The 11,780-nt window shown below is 28.0% G+C and overlaps 1 long non-coding RNA gene across 6 annotated transcripts; it reads right to left on the reverse strand.

Moving 5' to 3' along the window:
• Positions 1–1,614: 1,614 nt before the first annotated feature.
• Positions 1,615–9,013, reverse strand: LOC132799245 (uncharacterized). Of its 6 annotated transcripts, XR_009634821.1 has the most exons (7): positions 8,425–9,008; positions 8,169–8,325; positions 7,880–7,929; positions 7,559–7,620; positions 6,873–6,956; positions 6,171–6,285; positions 1,615–2,016 (listed from the first exon to the last, which is right to left on the reverse strand). It is a non-coding gene; the product is annotated as an uncharacterized LOC132799245 (long non-coding RNA). The 6 variants fall into 6 exon arrangements; XR_009634824.1 differs by having other exon boundaries at positions 8,056–9,011; XR_009634820.1 differs by having other exon boundaries at positions 8,169–9,006.
• Positions 9,014–11,780: the final 2,767 nt, after the last annotated feature.

Genomic DNA, 11,780 nt, shown 5'->3' on the forward strand with positions numbered 1-11,780 from the left:
AGTGGGTTACAATTATATTTATATTTTCTTTCTCGTTTTCCCTTATATATATATATATATATATATATATATATATATATATATATATATATATATATATATATGTGTGTGTGTGTGTGTGTAAATCTGACCATTTTTAGGTTCCTTTATATTCTTTCATGTGCTTTTGGATGAAATTGTCATAATTTGAACACAAAATCTTAGTGAGCCATAAAATGTTTGCATAATTTTTTGGAGAAAAAGCCCGTTTAAAAGGCTGTAAATTTCATATTATGTTAAATTATCCATTTTTTTTAAACGCTCAAGTTATTTATAGACCTATAATATTACCCTAAAGGTATGCAAGATGTGCAACCGCATATGGCACAACAATCATAGTGGCACAATAGTCATAGATATATAATAAGTTATGTATATATTTGTTTTATTTAAAGAGTTTTCTAGAAGAAATTTATTTTTGCCAAATTAAAAGGCCAACAAAAAATTTGGAGATAAAATGATTTAAAATAATATATAAATATTAGATGAATATATTCTTTTTGGGAAAGAATACAGCATATTAATTAACAATATATATATATATATATATATATATATATATTATTTTTGAAACCCATATCATAATTAAATATCACCAAATATGATTAAGGCAACCTATATAATAATGCATAGTAAATATCACAAAAACTAATTAATAAAAATATATTTATGTCTTGTTTTATGAAAATTATTGATTGTAAAAAGAAAATAGATATTTTATTCAAATTTAACTAACCAGGGACCAAAATTAATAGCTTTTGGGAAAATTTTCTCTTATTAATAGAAATATGACAAAAAAAACAAAAAACCTCCATCTTCTCCATAAGTGTGTGATTTACAATTTTGTTTTTGTATTTCTGCTCTTCTCTATAAATGACTACTTATAAAGTTTTTATCAATATGCTTCTCTGTCTTTGGTTTACCGTAAACCAGTTTCTATTTTTCCAATCTTATTTTACTTTTGTATTTATTTTATTTTGTTTTGTTTTCTTCTTCTTCTTTTTTTTTTTTTTTTTTTTTTCCTTTTTTGGCCATAGAAATTAAAATCTAGAAAATAACTATTTGAATATGAAAAACTAAAGAGGTAAAAAAAAAAACTGAAGAGCTCATACAATCGCTCTTGAAAAAGTCATTGTTAAAAAACCACAAAATTTAGATTATATAATTGAAAATTCAATGGAAGATTTAACTAATGACAATCATCTAGATCATGGAAAAAAAAAAATGGTCTTTTTCTTTTTGGAAAAATAATAAAAATATTCAATGGTTATTATAATAGTTTTATTATTATTTGTTCTATAATTATGTTTCTAAATAAATAAATAAAAGGCTTATATATAAAATTAGTCTCAAATAAAATCTATTTTACTTTGTTAAACTAAGGTCTACCTTGATTACCATTAAATAGCACTAAATGCTCAAATTTTAAAAATAATCAAATAATTTAATGATATACTAAAATCCTATTTAGAGAAAATAGACCAACCATGTTGAATTCAGATTATTCAGATTATTGATAAATATAATTTTCAATCTCTGCCCTTAATGCAATCCAACAGTTGAAAAAGAAAGATCTAAAAAGAAAGATCTAATGTTATATGGACCTGAGTATATATGTAAATAAATAAAATAAGAATGACACTCTTAAATTTTGTACAAGGCATTTCAAATTTCAAGAACAGTTTGATGATTATAGTCATATTTTATTTAAGGGATATTTGCATTATTGATCTCCAAATTATATCCCTTGTTACCTTTGAGTCCCTAATTTTTATTTTTTTTTTCTTATATTAACAAAGTCGTCCCCCAACCAAGCAGAGTGCAATGTTTGTTCTCCATTATTCTGTCTATTTTCTGAGGTGAAACGCACAAAATATGCACGTAAGAGTCAAATTACGGGCAATTTTTGTTTTTTCTCATAAGCTTATGCCTTCTCTCTCGTCTCTGTCACGGGGTCATCTCTCACAAATGAAAAAACTGTATATAACAAAAAATCATTAGAACAAAGCATCAAGAAGAGGCTTCAAGATGAACAAATATAATTTCTTATGAACACTCAAGCAATGGCTCTATTGCTGAGAAGCATCAGCCACATTTATATAATTAAGATAATTACCAAATTGAACCTGCCAAAAAAAAAAAAAAAACAACCAATAATCTTTCGTATAATTAAGATTATAAGTGACCAAGCACCAATCAACCCGAGATGAGGTGATTATCTTCCGAATCCCACCACAGAAGTCTTTCACACCTATAAATGTGAACTTTTTTTTTTTTCCTTTTGTTTTTTGTTTTTACACTGCTTTCATTTCCCTGTAAAAAAAAAAAAAAAAGGAAAAAAGAAAAAAAAAATTGGGTTCTGAAGCTTCAAAAGCAGAAAGAGTTCCTTCAGTTTATTTATTACTCTCTGATATCTAAAAGAAAATATCGAAGAAATTTTCAATCTTTAAGTTGAAAAATATATTAATTTTGAAATACTCACTTGCGCTTTCTTCGTTAAACCAAGAGAACCCCTAGTAAGCCAAGGAAGACAAAAATAAAAATAAAAATAATTAAAGGGGTTTCTCTGCTAAAGCACAGTCCCTCTAATCAACTCCCAAGACAAATCCAGAAGTGAAAAGAAATAGCTGAGAGAGAGAGACTCATCCCTTTCTCCATTACTTTTGAATCTATCTTTCAGCGTCCAATATTCACCAAGTGGACCGAGCCTAAGCTCTAACTTTTTCTACAGTTAAAGAGCCATGGCTCCCCTCTTTACCTATGCTAACACCACAAGCCACTCTCTATCTTTGGAAAGAGCTCATTTCTGGTGTTTCTGGGATTTTTTCCTTTGGAAAGAAGATGAAGATGAAAAGATGAGGTTGCCGTTTATTTGACACTCAAGTGCAAAAAACATGCGTGTAATGGTGGAAAATAGACAGAATAATGCAGGATCAAAGGTGCACTCTTTCGCTGAGTTCGGGGACGAATTTGCCAAATGAGAAAAGTTTAGGGACTCAAATGCAACAAGCAATATACTTTGAGGAATAGCGGTGCAAAAATCTCTTTATTTAATCTAGACTTCAAAGCAAATATCCCTAAACCTAGAAGAATAAACTTGGGCGTGCATAACAATAAATAGGATCATCTTTTGAGGATAATTATTTTCATTCACTAAAAAAATCACGTTCATTGACCACTCTTTTTGGTCGCCAAAAATGGGTTTTTGGTTGCTAAAGAATATCAACGACCAAAAACACATGGCCACTGCATGGTTGATAAAAGCTCGTAACTAATTATATTTAGTTACTGAACAACTTTGGTTGCTAGAACTTAAAACTTTCAACAACCAAATTTAAATTTTTTTGTGACCATGCTTTAGTTTCTAAAACTCTAAAAAATTCACCAATTTAATCAACTTTTATGGCCTAAAGTGGTATAAGTGTCCAATATTATAATTATTATAGACCAACAACATGGTCATTGAAAAATTACTTTTTGAGACCGAATTGATTGATCGGTGAAAATACTCACAGCAACCAACACAGTGATCACTTTTGATCCTTTACATATTCAAAAATATTTTTAATCACCAAAAACTGGTCACCAATGCTCTATATCCAGCAACCAAACTTAGTCTCTAAATGATTTATGTTTAGCAACCATTATGTATGGATTTTAAGTAACCAATTTGTTCACTAAAAGGCAATTGTTTTAGTTATTTTCTAAATTAATTAACAGTAAAGGTGTAAAAATATACACTATATAAAGCAAATTAGCAAATTCTTATAGCACCAAAACTTTAAATATTTATAAAAACAATAATTGTCTTTCTATGCATATAATTGCCATTACACAATTAAAACAGTTATTTTGTATAACATAGGCAATAAAATCTATAAACAATTACAAGTAGTGATGGCGATGGTGAGCAGTGGCGGAGACAAATCTTGTATTGAACTCATCATTGCATTAATTTTAAACATGTACTCGATTGATTGAACTTGACCTTGGTCCTTAAATTCCTAAATAACCAAAGTCAAATGAAAACCAACCTAGCATGTTTACTGGCTACTATAATTCCTAACTCAGATAATAGCAACTATAATTCCTAAATCAAATAATTCAAAGCAAATTATACTATCTATACAATAAATGATCCCCTTTTAATGATGTTTTTTTCTTGAAACTTTGCAACTTTCCTCTCAACTAGTCACTTTGAGGTGACTATCAAGTTCAAAAGAGAATAAACACAAGTTCTTGTGCACCAACTAGAAAATAATAAATATAAAATACAGAGTTTCAGAAGAGAACCATGAATGAAAAACAAATTATGAATGTTGACCCAAAAAAAAAAAAAAAAAACTTCATACCAGCATAATTGGAAGAGAAGTATTTCAAGGAACCCACCCATAATAAACCTCGGCAAACCCAAATGTAACACCCCGTACCAAAATACACATATTTTAACAAGTTTGACCAAGTGAATCATACGTGGATCCAAATTAATTTTTTCTATGATCAATATTTTTTGTTTGACTGAAATACCATTGTGTAGATCTAGTCGATATGAGTTCATAGACTGGCAGAACGCCAAATTCTAAATTACAGATAAAAGTTATGATTTTGAAAAATTTTAAACATAAGTTTTATATCAGTTTCCAAACTAATTTTCAATTTTTATCTATTAGTGACCTAGGCTCTATATAAGCCTTGGTAAGTATGCCAAATAAGAAATCAAATTCCAAAATACCCTTTTCAGCCTCAATCCCAAAATACCCTTGGTAAATTTACTATTTCCACGATACCTTTCGGATATTGTAGATCGTGAGATGGGAATATTCCATGGTTTATAATTTTATACATTGTACACGTTTGAATATATTGTTGGTTTTCAAAATGGTGGTTATTGCTACACATTCATAATTATTTCATGAAATTAAGCTTATAAGATTTTATGTTCAAACGCTATATCTTGTTTAACGTATTTTGTAATATTATATTAATTGTTCATTTTTGTGCTTTTGAACATCAATTTTTCGATATTCAAATTGAGTACAAGTTTGGGTTTTATAAAACAATTTTAAACGGGAAACTTTTCAAACAAGTAGATCGAAAAGTCTTGAGAGAGATTTTTGCGAAAGTAAATTAATATTTTTCTATTATACAATGTCATTCACTGAGATTTCTTTATCTCACGTTTTAATTGTTTTAAATTCATTCCCTTAGGCCTAGACAGTTAGTAGCAATCAACCTCGCGCACAGCTTATCACTTTGTTTCTTCCACTATAGCACCAGTATCTTTCCTTCCTTTATTATCTATCTTCCTTAACTTATTTACTACTATTGTACTTCTAAACTTTACTGACACTCTTAAAATGCTTTGATTTAAATATGAAACCCAATAGAGACTATATTGCTTATGTGTGTAGTTACGGCCTGTGATACCTTAGGCCGGTTGTGGACTTTATGCTGTTGTGGATTTATTATATATAATGTTTGAAATATTATTGATATCACTTGTGTTCGTTGTCCACGTGTCAAGTGGAGTTCCATTAGATATTCTTAGGAATTGTCCAGTGGGACTTCATCAGGCGGGATCTCACAGGAGATCCAAGAAGGATTTCTGGAGCAGGTCCTGTCACAAATGCCAAAATATAATTCTTCCCTACAACACTTTTTAAGTATAAAGAGAACCAAAAGTGATGATAAAACCATAGAACGAGGACTTAAATCTGACTGAAATACCTTGTCATGTCTTAATACACAACCAGACAATTCTCCTACAAAAAGAGCTATATGACCACTAAACGAAATCCTGAACCCTCTTCAAACTTTCTTATGAAAACCCCTCCAAACACAAACATGAACAAATGCAAATTACTATTGACGTCTACTAAAAAATAACGGATGATAAATAAAAAAGAAGACCTAAGAAATTGAAATTCAAACTAAAATAATATATACATATATAGACAGATAGATATAAAGACAATGTGAAAAGCTATAATTAACTATCAAAAATATAAAGACAATGTGAAAAGCTATAATTAACTATCAAAAAGTTTTTCTCTACTCATCAATCCTGAATCTCAATTGTCCAAAAGGTGCACCTGGAAAAATTATGAATGCTAACAGAAAACACTGCATACCTGCACACCAGGATGGTGTAAGTATTTAAAGGAGCTCCAACCTCCATAATAACTTAAAAGCAGCCTCTGCAGCCCTAAATGCCAGCTTATAATTCATTTCCATGTGTATTCTTCCCTACAAAATTCATAAATACAAAGAATAAATTGAAAATGATGATAAAACATAGAACAATGACTTAAGTCTACAATATCTTCTCAAGTCTTAACACCACAAACCCAAACAATTCTCTTACAGAGACGCCAAAATATTTTACAAGGATGCAAAATCGAAGAAAATCATTATATCAATTTTAAGCCTATAATAGTAGAGAAATTCTACTCAACCATCATTGGTGAGGACTCAATTATGTCAACTCAAGACAACATTGTCTCAAATCTAGAGAAGTATTGGGAGGTTAAGCTCGTTTCCTTTTCCTAGGTGTTAAGAGAAAACATAAAACATAGTTCCAAAGTGTCAAGATTTCATAAGAAATACTCAAACAAGCAGAGTGAAAGGTCAATAGAAAATCTCACAAGCAATCCAAATTTTAGTATCAGAATCACCAACAAATAATCAAAATATAGTTACTTAGTAAACCAGCAAACTGCTTAGTTGGATAACTTTAATCCATATAGATGGGAACCAACCATCACTGCAACAAAAATAGCATTTAATAAAACCAACTGGAAAAAATAATAATTTAGTAAAGAGCAAGTTTTCACCTTTGGGTAATCACGGCCAAACTCCTACACCATAATTGGCTCTATAAAATACCCAAAGTTTCTACTACCAATACACCAATATACCTGATAAAAGAATAAAACATCATAAATAAGTGATTAGCATTAGCCTAAGAATAGATAGTAAACCAGTATGACATGACTACATAAAAATAAATAAATAAAGCATATAAATAAGTGACTAGCATACATGATATGTATATATAAATAAATATATACATATATATATATATATATAAATAGAGAGAGAGAGAGAGAGAGAGAGAAGCCTTGAAAACTCATTTCTTGATAAAACCATATGTTCATTGAGTATATTAATTCAAGTATGTTTCAATTCAGGACAATATAAATTAATAACTTAAGTTTCACCTCTTAACAATTAAAATGAAATCAGATTTTAATTCATCGAAAAATTATATAATAATTCTAATTCAGATTTTGTACCAAAGTTGATGCTATCAATATTCAAAAATGAAACTACATATCCAATTTGTAATTAAACTTAGAACAAATATAAAATAAATCTCTCTGAAATATTAATCAACGGCTACAACCACAAGCATAGTAATAGCAGCTGAAGCATGCGCATCACTTCATCAGACAAGTCTTTATGTATACATTACTACTTGAAACTTACAAACAATAGAATAATAAAATAGAAGATGCACCTTGCTTTGATAAGTATAAGAAGGAAATTAAGTTGCTTTCACCTTCACCGGATGCTTACTACCTGAAACTTGCAAAATAAAAAGAATTAATCAACAAGAAATTTGGTTAAAAGTAATTTTTGTTGTAGTAATTTCCATATAAATCAAAATTACCAAATCAGAGCAGCCAAACGGATCTTAGTATGCATACTTATAATAAACAAAAAATTAAATCAGAACCCATCTTATAGCATAGGTTAAATAAAACAGAGAAAAAAAAGTTCCCATAAATGTGACTAAATTTCAAAGCTTGAATTTCGGAAGAAAATTAAGCCCAAGTACCTTTGCTGATATACACACTATAAAGCAAGATGCACAAAAGGCAGATCATACTGAAATGGGAAGGAATAGTGATGCATTAGTACTATTAGATCTCAGATCTGTGGTAATTGCAATAAATCTTCAACATATATATATATATATAGATATATCGAATTAAATACTAGGTTGCCAAGTACCTTCCTACTTCCTCTACCATTTTCCCCAAATTCGATTGGTTTTTGCCAAACCCATTACAATTTCAGAGGGACCAAAAAAAAAAAAAAAAAAAAAAACAGAGGCATGAAATAACCATGGATGTTGGCTCCTGAACTCTCAGATATTATGAGGAGCCCATCATACTTGTCAGCAAAAGAGAAAAGCTAGCTCTTTCTTCTCTGCCCCTGGCAATGTCTTTGCCTCTATATTAGCCTCTCTCATTGTTGCTAACTAGCAAAGCCTGAAACCAACTTAAAAAAACAAAAAGGGAAAGAAGAAAACCAAGGAAGATGACGCAGTAAAGCTAGCAGTGATTTATTGAAGATAGGAAATCTAAGGACCACACTTACCATAGTAGCGCCTATCGAAGTGGTTGGCCCTAAAAGTTCCGACGCTACACTCGACACTGGGGCACTCCTTCCTTAGCCTCTAGACTTTCCCAGAATCGTCCACCTTGTAGAACTGGAGGACGGCGAGCTTCACCTTTTCTTCTTCTTCTTCTTCTTCTTCTTCTTATGGTTAATCTTCTAGGGCGTGTAGGGCAGAGGGCCAGATTGAGGGTGGGTTCCTTACGGATGTTGTAATCGGCTAGGTTCCACCATCTTCCATCTTCCAATTGCTTTCCTGCGAAGATCAGGCGTTGCTGGTCCGGCGGTATTCCTTCGGATCTTTGCTGCTACTTTTTGCGCAGAGAGAAATTCAGAGGGCTAGGTTTAATCAGGAGGGAAAGGGGTCAAAAATGATGACGGCAAATTTCCCACCAGTGCAAAATTAAAATTTTCATTTACCAAAAATAAAGAAAAATTAAAATTATAACAAATTTAATATGGGTCTTAATTCCTAAGATAATATAAATAGTTAATTAATATGAACAATGTAATTAATCAATAAGTATATTATTAGTTTTTTTATTTTTTTATTATTATTATTTTTTTTTTTTGGGTTCGAGTCTCCCGATGAACAAGGGATGCCTGAAGCATAGCAAAAAAAAAGAAAAAAGTTTTTTTTTTTTTTTTTGGGTAAATAAGTGTGTTAGTATAAGAATTTATTTTGTAAATATCAAATATGCACAAAAAAAAATGTAGCTGTCTGTTTCACTAAAACAAGTTCCCTTTTTTCAAAAAAATATTTGCACATATATGTGCATCAATGTGTATGTATATACTAACTATTATAAAAATATAAATACAATCATTTTTTTTTTAGAATTTTCTAAACATATAAATTTATTTTTAATTTATAACACATATTGTACAAAAAAAAAATTAATTCTTTTCAACCTGAATTCGAAAAATTTGATATTTCCCTAACGATGCTTCAAAAACTTTATAAATATTAACTCTTGAGTTAATTCAAAAGCTTTAAAATTGTAATATTAAACTATATAAGTTAATTAATATACTAAAATTCTATGTTAATAAAGTAAACCATATATTGATTTATTTAAATTTTAAATACATTTAAATTTTAGTCCCTAAAATAATTTAAAAGTTCATAGAAAAGATTTTAATGATTTTTTATCAAAACAACTATAATTTGAAAACTAAGTAAATATATTACATATATACTAACACATATACGTAATGTATCATTTATATAATAATAGCAATAATAGCATGATAGAGTGTTAGGGGTTTTTTTTCTATAAATGGTGAACTTAGAAATTTATTTGAGAGGGGTCACCATTACAAAATTAACTATCAAATTGTTTTCTAATGTTTTTTTTTCTTAGAAATAATAATATTGATAAAAATGCAATAAACTTAGCTAAATAGAGTCCAACTAATTAGGATAATTATTAAAGCAATTTTATTTAAAAAAAAATAATATAAACGAATTGAAATGCTAACAAAACCCTTTTACAATGTTAAGCTTTAATGATGATGAAATGACTGTTTTATTTATAAGTATCTATCCATAGTTGTTTTAAATTTAACATATATTTTAGACTATATAAAATTTACCACAAAATTAAATGAAAAAAAAAAATTTGTCATTAAAATCAAAAAGTTTACATAAATTTCCATGTATAATAAATTAAAAAGTAATTAAATATATATTATATTGTTCAGGTAATAAATCAGTAAACATGGTATAATATTTTTTTTTTTTATATGAAGTACTATATAACTAAAAAAGTGACAATATTTATTACAAATATATTAGGATAAATGAGATATAAAAAATAAAAAGTAGATAAATGGCAAAAATAATAGATATATATATATATATATGCGAAGATGAAGATTCAGTTAAAAGAAACAAATTTTAAGCCCCCCAAAAAAAAAAAATCATAGATTGTTGAGTCAGTGTCTCTAGCATTATTGATAATTTTATAGTCAAATTAGGTCTTTTTCTAAAACTCTTAGATTGTTTATCCGAAAAACAAAACTCATAGATTGTTTCAAAATTTAATTTTTAAAAATAATAAATAGACTAATATAGATTTAGTAACATTCTAAAACAAAATTTTTAAAAAAAAAAAAACACAAGGAATCCCGGAGAGATTTAGTAAATTATATATTTTTAAATATCAATAAACAATGGTGGTGGATAAATGGAGTTTTGATATAAGTCTGCTTTCATAAAAATATACTAATTGTTATAAATATATATTGCAAAAAAATATATTATAAAGCACATATCCACACACTAATATATACAATTTTGCCATAGACCAGATTAATTTTATAAAATGAGAATTAAATGTCAGACATTATTTTGGAAGGATCAATTTTGTGCCACAGTAAATATGATATCATACAACAAGCCTACATAGTAAATCTGTGCACTTTGACACAAAATTGACTATCTCAAAATAATATTTAATTTAGTTTCTCAAATAAACTTGATTCTATTCATAGCAAAATCATATATATATATATATATATTAGTTTTAATTTTTAGTTTATACTTTTAAATAGAATTTTAGTTTTCACTTTTTAGCTACTTGAAACATTCTAGTTATTTACTCCAATATTCTTTTTTTGTTATAAAATAGGATATATTATCCATAAATGATGATTTTTTGTATATATAATTTTTTTATTATATGATTACTTTTCTATATTTTCACATTGATATATTTCTCTTAAAATTGTAACTTGAAGTTAAAGTAAACTTCTACCATTCTTTTAGTTTATATAATATTATTGTAATTCTAACCAAAAAAAAAAAAAAACAAAAACAAAAATCAATAACAGATCCATATGGGTAAACTTTTTTTACCTTTTAATTTTTGTTTAACCTATTTATTATTTTATTGATAAAAGATTAATTGTGCTCCTGAATTTCTCTCGTTCCCATTAGCTTTTTCAATTTCTTTTTTTTTCTCTATTTTAAATAGTTTTCATTTATAACTTTTCAACAATTATAATGGTTTAATAGAACTAAAACTATTTATTTATAAATATTTATTATTATAATACGTTATTTGATTATGATTTATATTTAATTACAATTATAATTTTAAATAACTAGTTAAAAACTAAAAGTTATTGAATATTATAGTTTTAATGCTCCTTCCAAGATTTGATCCATTTTCATCCATAGGTACAAGCACTCAGTGGCCATCATTCCAAGATTCTAGTTTTAATGCTCCTCCTTCAACTATTTCGATGCATGATATTATAGTTCCTGCTGCAACAAGTGCTCAGCTAAGTTTTGTTGTACTCTGAAGTATACACTTGTTATTTTGTTTGTGATT

The sequence above is a fragment of the Ziziphus jujuba genome, chromosome 11, assembly GCF_031755915.1.
Source record: "Ziziphus jujuba cultivar Dongzao chromosome 11, ASM3175591v1".
Taxonomy (NCBI): domain Eukaryota; kingdom Viridiplantae; phylum Streptophyta; class Magnoliopsida; order Rosales; family Rhamnaceae; genus Ziziphus; species Ziziphus jujuba.